Raw genomic sequence first — 9,074 nt, 5'->3', positions numbered from 1 at the left:
ACGAGTTCATTTTGAAACTGAAGATGTTCTAAAAAATAGAAGTGGCATTTGTGCCATCCATGAACATGTAATAAATGATAGCTCTAATGAACAAAAACATCCCATAGAATTGCAATAGCTGTTTCCTGACCAAGCTCCTGAATATAATCCTGTCTTATACTAGTCTTACTAAATGTTTCTAATGAAGCTGATCATTTTAGTCAAGCATCTTTTGGGCTATTATCCCTGCTCTGTACTGCACAATTAATGCTGTACACTTTGATTATTTGTTTCCCTAAGAGCTATTATAGGCAGCAGATGATTACTGATCTTGGAGGGACCAGGTCGTCTTGTTGATATGCTCTTAGAAGTAGCCAATTTGTTAACAATTATCACTCATTAAATTAATTTGTGCTGCACAAATTAGAGAGAAGTAATGTATCCACTGTGAATTTACATTCAAGATGCCAGTTGGGATTAGTTCCCTTATTGTGGAAAGATATTGATTAGATGTGTGTTGCATCTTTTTAAGGCTCTTTATTGTTCAAAATGAATATATTAAAAAGTCATTTAAACATCGTATATTGATAATGTTGGCAAGAGACTTAGAAATTTCTATCCACTTAGAAACTTCATGTTTCAAGATTTCATTAATGGTTATTTTCAAAATGCAGCCCTTTTCTTATGGCTACCTAATGAAAGCTCTGAATTTTGTGGGCTTATTGAATAAAGTCTATTCCTTAGGGTTTCTTCATACAGAGAATAGAACTCATTGATTGCGGAAAAAATTAGGACCTGCTCTATCTTTTCTGAGTTTTCTGCAGGAAAAATCCCATAGAAGCCTATGGGAGGTGCGCAAATAGGCAAGAGGAAGAGTGTGACACTGCGCAAAATGTGGGGAAAAGAACACATCTGGACCTCATTAGGCTTAAATACTCGAGCGAGCATTGTCCTTAGCGAGTACCTGCCCGCTCGAAAGAAAAGGTTCGGGTGCCGGCGAGGGGCGGGGAGCGGTGGGAAGAGCAGGGGGGAACGGAGGGGAGATCTCTCTCTCCCTCTCTTCCCCCAGCACCCTCTATGCTCACTCCCGCAACTCACCGCTCACCCACGTCAGCACTCGAACCTTTTCTTCCGCGCGGGCAGGTACTCGCTAAGGACAATACTCGCTCGAGTAACTGTCCTTAGCGAGTATGCTCGCTCATCTCTATTAAATACCCATTAAATCCATGGAAAGGATGTGTTATATGTGCATGTGAACTGGCCCACAAAAAGTATAGTATTATGCGCAGACACGCATACAAATCTAGCTCAACATCCTCGTTCTTGCAAAAAAAGTTGCGCAGGGGCAAGTGTTTTCGCACATTGACTCATGTGAAGCCCACTTACTGCCCTTTTACACAACACAATTATTGTGTGAATAGTGGTTAGATTGAGTGGTCTGCACTATAAGTGTTAAGTGTAAATGTGTGCAGTGACCAAACAATCAATGATAAATCATTAGATTATCGCTGACTGGATCTTTCATGCAAACCTAAAAAATATCATTTGTCTGTTGCAAACCTTTTGGTATAAACCGGCGTTGTAACAATTTGAATAGAAAGCCATGGCAGAACGGTTGACTGAGGCGCGGTTATGATCCAATGCACATTCAAAACTGCCCCATGATTGTTCAGTGTAAATGCATGGTATACGTTGGCTATCACTGCTGCCACACGCTCGTTTCATTTCATCTTTATGTATAGAAGGGCCCTGAGTTGTTTTATGATAATCAGGTCTCCTGACATTGAAAGCAAGCAGTGGAACAGGACAAATTCTTTTTCCCAGCACTTTCTGGAGTCTGCATGTTTATGGTATACACAATAATAATTCTGTGTCTCTCTTAGCAAACTGCGAATAAGCTAACACATAAAATAATGTTGTTCCTAAGATGGAAATGATTATAGATATTAGTGGTCACTCGCTGGGTTACACCTGTATAATTACAAGTGTGTTCCTTTATAGAGGTTTTCAAAATAGCCATTTGAAGCAAAGAAAAAGTAAAAACCTGTTGGGGATTAGAGCTCGCTGTTCAATGAGTAGATTTACGCATTTATTTTCTTTTATGTTTGTTTTCTTTTGCTGAGTTCATTGGGCTGAATCGGTGCAGTTAGCTACTTGCAGCAGTATTACAGAGCCTGTCAGCTAATATTCATACATTATACTGTCAGAATTAAAGGGCCATTCCAATGCTATCCTCTAATACGTGGCGCCCAAAAGGGAATTGTGCCATCTCCCTATGGCAGACTCAGATAGCACACAGGCAGAAAATATGGTTGCGTGCATGTGGCCTCAGGGAACGTTCACATATTGCGGGATTGGTGCAGATTCTCCGCAGCAGAAAATCTGCACCAAAACCACACAAAAAAACATGTCACAATCCATACCATGAGTGTAGAATTTGCCGTGGATCTGCGGTGGATTTCACCCTTCAGTTGAAAGGGTGAAATCTGCTGTATATCCATGGCGGAAATCACCTTAAATGTTGTGGATATAGACATAGAATTTGGTGCGGATTGACTCATTTCTCCAATAAAATCAATGGCAAAAACTTTCAATAAAATAGAATTTAAGTACATTCATTCAAGTATTTTATTTGACATACACATCACAACGCATAGTTTTGGCTCATAACATGATACGCCTGGGTTTTCATGGGTCGGAAATTTTGCGGCTCGGCCCCACCGAAAAACCACGAGATTTCCGTGGGAGAGCTGCTGCTTCAAAACCCGATGCATTTGCCGTGGGTTTTGGAGCGGTTCGTGGGTTTGATGGTGAAAAATAACACACCAGCTTGTATTCACCTTTCCTGGCTCCCTGCTGCGTCCAGCACTGCCTTTTCGTGTCTCCTATCTGACTTAATGTTTAGAGGCTGCAACAGCCTGTGTATGAGACATCACAGGCTGCTGCAAGCAATGATGTCCTATAGACAGGCTGTTGAAGCCTATAAATATTACGTCAGGGAAGAGACCCAGAGCAGTGGTGCTGGACAAAGCGGGGAGTCGGGAAAGGTGACTATGAGCTGATTTGTTATTTCTCACCATGGGTAACCTATTTAGCTGCAATCTTAATACCTCGGACAACCCCTTTAATGCTTTGTCAGACTCAACATGTTATGAACCTAAACATTGCATTGTACTGTGTATGACAAATATAAGCTTACTCTGGATACTGATACTAGCACGCTGATTTCTTCCATTTGCTTTATTCAATGCAGTTAGCATAGACTGGACAAGACACCATTGAATGGATTTTGCATATCTCCAAGTGATATTTATTCTTTGTGTTTGTACAGCGTTGCTCTAAATTACTCAAATAGCCATCATGGGGAAATGATTGCTGCTCTATTAGAAAATTTGATACATGCATCCAACTTTGCTTATACCTAATAAAGGCATTTTTAAATAACCATACAGAGATGCAGACAGTTCTTGTCAATGTCAGAGTATGTTTCTATTTTAGCAGACCCTATCCTGTTAAAAACTTTATTTTAGTACTATAATGACAAAATGTGACTTTGACATTATTTTCTGTTAGTTGACATTCTGTCATGGTTAAATGCTATGCTCCACACACTGTACAAGTGGAGCAAAGAAGAAATTATTATTCAATGCAGCATAGTACATGTTTATGCCAAGGACACTTTCAGCTCATCAAGAATGCCCATTACCCTCTTAGACTACCTGACTTGTGAATAGGGACAAAATCACCATTAGGATACATTCCCATGAGATGGAAATGCTGTTGAATTTCTGCAGCAGCAAAGTCCACAGCGTTTCCACATCCAAAAGAGAGTCAAAATCCGCACCATCAGTATGGATATTGATTCAAAATAGCTGCATATCCACAGCTGACTTCAGAAGATAACAGCGCTCCTCCCCACCTCCGAAGTCTTTGCATTGCCAACGCATCCAAGCACCCAGCGGCCTGTAATTAGTGAGCACCATGACACTCACTACAGGCTACCGGGTGCCAGTATGTGCTAATAACGTGAAGACTTTGGATTCTGAAATCAGCTGATTTTTAGTCAAAATCTGCACTGATGGTATGGATTTTCAATCACTTTGGGATCTGGAAACACTCTGGAATTTTCCGCTGCAGAAATTCTGCTGCATTTGTGTCCTGTGGAAACATACCCTTAGAGTGGAACTGCCACAGTCTTATATCAAGGGGGCCAGCTGTATAGCTTGGCATCTGTGACCCCACTGACTCTAGCAATGTCTTTTTTCCCTCTACTCTCCTCATTTCTCTGCAAAGGCTTCTTAGGCTAGGTGCACAAAGACTTGCTTTTGGGTTTTGTGCTGTCTATGTAATTTCATGGACAGCACAATGCCCCATTATAGATTATAAGGCTGTGAACATTTTTCATGCAGACCCATGATACATTTGAAAAAATTCATGGCATGTCCTATTCCAGTCCATTCCACACATAAAAATAGGATATGGAATGTCCCAGAATAATCCATGTATATCAGACAACACACAGATGGGTTGTTGCAGCAGGTGCAGTTCTCGCGGGCGCAAAAAAAATTGTTCCTCCTCTATGTCTGCATACCAAGGAAGCCCATAGAGGTCTACGTGAAATGCACACATACATGTGGATGGATATGCGCAAAATGCTGCACAAACCCGCACCCACCAGCACCTTGTTTAGCTTAATAGCCATTTAAATCAGGGCTGGCAGCTGTTTGCACAGCTGGGCATGTGTTTAAACACATGCTGGACTCTGCAAACAATTCGTGCAGGTTCTTTTACATGCAAATGAAGATGATAAAGTGTTAATGGCTATTAACACTTTCTGGAAATAGATTGCGAAATCTTTCAATCTTTAAGTTGTTTGAAAGATTATCTTTGTGTGTAAAGGCTGGTTTACATGGGCCAATGATCGCTCAAAGATCGCTCAAAGAACAGTTTGAGTAACAGCTTTGAGCAATCATTTTGCATAAAGTATTAAGTAGCTACTCAGCTACTTAAATACCAAGTAGGTTTGCAAATGAAGCCTTCACTGAAGGCAGTTAATAGCCTGAGGCTATTATCTGCGTTCATGTCCTTTGTTCTCCACGGGGAAACAATGCTATCAGCACTCCCCCATGGAGAACTACTGATAAAAGTGACCAACGATTTTTAGGTTAGCTTGAACTAAACGATCAGCTAGCAGTGCCCAAAAAGCAGATGATAGGTGCACATTTACACGCACCGATTATCGCTAAAACGATCGCCGATTAGCATTTTGGGGTTTTTTTAGCGATCATTGGCTGGTGTAAATAGGCCTTAAAAGGGCCTTAACTCAGTTCTGTGATAAAACAAAACAATATGAAGAGTTAAGGCTCCTTTACACACAAAGATAATCTTTAAAACTAATTAAAGATTGAAAGATTTAGCAATGTATTTACAAAAAATGTTAATGGCCATAAACACTTTATCATTTTCATTTGCATGTAAAAGGACCTCCAGGAGTTGTTTGCAGGGCCCAGCGCATGTTTAAACACACCCAGCTGTGCAAACAGCTGCCGGGACATTCCATTGTTCTCCTTGGAGGCTAATGTAATCACACTGCGTGGGAAACATCCTGCAGTCTATTGAAAGATGAGCGAAATACATTTAAATGGAATGTATTTGCTCAGTCTTTCAGCGGCTAAACGATGGATTTTAAGTGAACCAAAATCCATTATTCAAACAAAGAGAGCGCGATGCCCGCATTTACATGTAATGATTATCGCTGATTTTTGTCTGTTTGGATGAAATTTGAGCAAATTGTTGCATTTAAAAGAGCCTTTAGACTGGAAACCTTGGAACGTGAACACAGGAAGCGGTATAAAGTCCTTTTGAACAAGATTGTTACTGCACTACTATGAAAACACTATAAATAAACACAGTGTCTGTAGTCCCAAGACGCACACTGTTGTATTGAATTAAGTCTCTGCTCAAAACCAGGGAACACTGTCTCTTTAACTAGAAATCGCTACCGTTTTTTGCCTATACAATATACATGTTGTGAGTCTGTACTAGTGTGCACACTTATAATCTAGGTTGGAGGTGATCTCACTTACAGTTTGTCGCTGAGTACAGACATGTCTGTTCTGGTATCCCCTTAAGCTGTTTATGATTACACAAGCTGTGGCACATGGGTCTTGTAAAAGTAGCACCAGCAATTGATCTCCCTCTCTGCAGATCGTGGCTCAGTTGTCTCCACAGGGTTCTGGTGGGTTCAGGGAGGCCCTGATGTCTCCCCCTCCAGATGCTGTGCTCCCCTCTCATTCAGGGATGTGCCCCGCAATGTTTTTAAGCCCTGGTAGTGCCTTCTCTTCTCTGGCCTGTGCCCTCAGACCATTTCCATGCAACCACTTCTCTCAAGCTACCACACTCTGGCCCTTGCACCACTTCCTATCAAGTTCTAGAGACTGTAGGACCTGTGAAGGGGGGTGGGCTCACACCAATCCCCTATCCACAGAGGCTGTTTCTTTTCTCTTGGGGGTAGACTACATGCAGCTATGAAGCCTTGTTCAGCAAAAGCTGGTAAAAATGGTCAAAGCCTAGTTGAACTACAGTCTTGCCCTACATATATTACATTTTATTTCATGCGTTTCTGGAAAAAAAGACTAGAGCAGTTGACTGAAATGTACATGTAGATGCTGGCCAATTCCCTTCAGATTGTATACAGCATTGCAAGGAGAGACACAACAGAGTTTTTCAATGCCACAATAGAAATGTCTACTTTTATCAGGGGAATATCAGCAACCTCTGGGAAATTAACTGGACTGAGTCCTCCCCACCTCCATTATTTCAATCACCACCATAAAAAAATTAACTTTCCACCACTACCATAACTAGACACAATTTCATACTGTCACCATGCCAGATATTAACAAATAACAACGCTAGCATGATAGTGCTGTTTAATTTGTCTTTATTACATGAACATAAAAGTGTGATTTATGGATATTCCACTGCTGGGATCCTACGAGCTCTTAGAAAAGAAAGTAAACCTGATCTGATCCCTTCATTCTATTTCCATTCTTTGTTGAAACTAGCAACCCACAGTAAAACAAAAGCAAGTAGTAAAGATTCTCTCGTTTGTGTGATTGTTGGGGATCTTAACAGTTGGATGTGACATAGGAGTTAATAGTGAGAAAACTGATTTACAAACCCACAAGCTAGCTGATGTTTGATCACTGGGGACCCCATTATGACAATAGTTATTAGCACACTTGAGATTAAATCCTGCATAAATAATTTTGCATCCCTTGTAAACTGCTGATGGTGGCAGGGGTAGAGCAGACACTTTGTAGCACATAAGACAAGAAACGTGGTAATAATGAGAGTATAATTATAAATATCAGGATTGTATAAATATACCTAAATTCTAAAAAATAAATAACATATTTAATATTTGCCTAAATAGATCAACAAAATTGTTCTACAGAGCCAGATGGTTACTATTTTCCTGACTAAAGCTTAGCACTCTTGTAATAAAAAGCAATTTACTGCTACTTCAGTGTAGGTCAGCTAGGGGGCCACAGACACTATTAAATGCAGCTGAAAGCTGCAGGTGAATGTATGGGAGATAGTATATCCTATTAAAGGAATATTAGACAACAAAGATGAGTTCCATGATAATAAAAAAGAACTTCAATATTTATATTTGATACATTTTAAGACATTCACTGATGAAACATTAATTCCCTAGAGGTTGTTCATGATCAGACAAACATCTGATAAGTTAGCTAAGACGAGAAAAATGGGCAAGTGATCATAAAAGAATATGGAAAAGGATAGAAATTCTATGTGGAAATTCATTTATCTGATTGTAGACATTCCTTATGTTTATTGTACTGGCTATGCTAAGTAGATTAGGTGTCGCATTCCGTTCACCTATTGGCTTTCATTGGTTGAAGCCAACAGCACCTGCAGTTGGCATGTCCATGCAATTCCATCATGCAAGTTCATTAGCTAGCAATTAGCTAGCCACCAATTTTCAAATTATGACCTCCCCTCTATCTTCCGGCAACATGTTAGAGACTACAGCAGGGAAAGTTTTCTACAAAACATGCTCATCTCTGGCACCTTGTTGGGAAAAAGAGCTACCTGAACATTTGACATTAGGCAGTTACTTAAACAGGCACTGCACTTTCAATAAACTTAGCATAAATCAATGCTACAAGTGAATATGAGATTAGTATTACAGTGATCATATCCTGGTAGATATGGGCTCTACACAGGCTCTCTGCAGATTATATAAGTGATTGCAGTACCATTATATCCAGTAATCTCGTGTGATGCTCATTATGACTAGGGTCATTCATTTTTCCTCTCTTTTCTATCTATCCCAGAGCACCATAGTCACTTCTTCCAACCACAACTTGTTTCTGCAAGTTTGCAACACAAACTATCTGCCCTATCTGCCCTTATTACTATACCAGCTGTGTGGCATGGTGATCTCAAATAACTTACTTCAAAAGTAAGGGCACTTTCACACGACCGTATGCGTTTTTATGTTCTCTTGTCTGCATCGTAAATTCGCATGAATGGACGATTTTCTGTGATCATGGCCAGAGATAATTAGTGTTTTCTCGTCTATCCCCATGACCGTGAGCCACGCTTTTAGCGAAAAAATACATTACACCCCTGAAAAAAAACCCTCGCTTGGCATAAATCCTTAGAATTACTTCAGATGCCTAAATAGAGGCACCTGTAAGATTTTTGCAGGGTTGGACGCTGCTAAACTGCCTCTCCCTTCCTTTTTTTCCCCCAGCTCCCATAGGAGTCTATGGGAGCCGCCGCTGTATATCGGTCAAAAGATCGGTCCAGAACTATCTTTTTACCCATCGTATATTCGCCACCGCTGTATTTCAGTTGCGTATGTTCCATTTTTTACGGTGCAATGTTTTTACACGCCATATATTCGCCCATATAAATGAATGCATTGGAAACCAATGCCTCAGATGGTCACATATATTGGTCGGCTGTAAAAACGCGCCATATATGCGCTCGTGTGAATAAGCCGTAGTAGTGTCCTAGTTATAATTACCCCCACATTGTTTCATAGACATTATTAGTTC

This window comes from Eleutherodactylus coqui, chromosome 2 (assembly GCF_035609145.1).
Source record: "Eleutherodactylus coqui strain aEleCoq1 chromosome 2, aEleCoq1.hap1, whole genome shotgun sequence".
NCBI classification, from domain to species: domain Eukaryota; kingdom Metazoa; phylum Chordata; class Amphibia; order Anura; family Eleutherodactylidae; genus Eleutherodactylus; species Eleutherodactylus coqui.
This window is presented reverse-complemented; position numbering follows the sequence as displayed.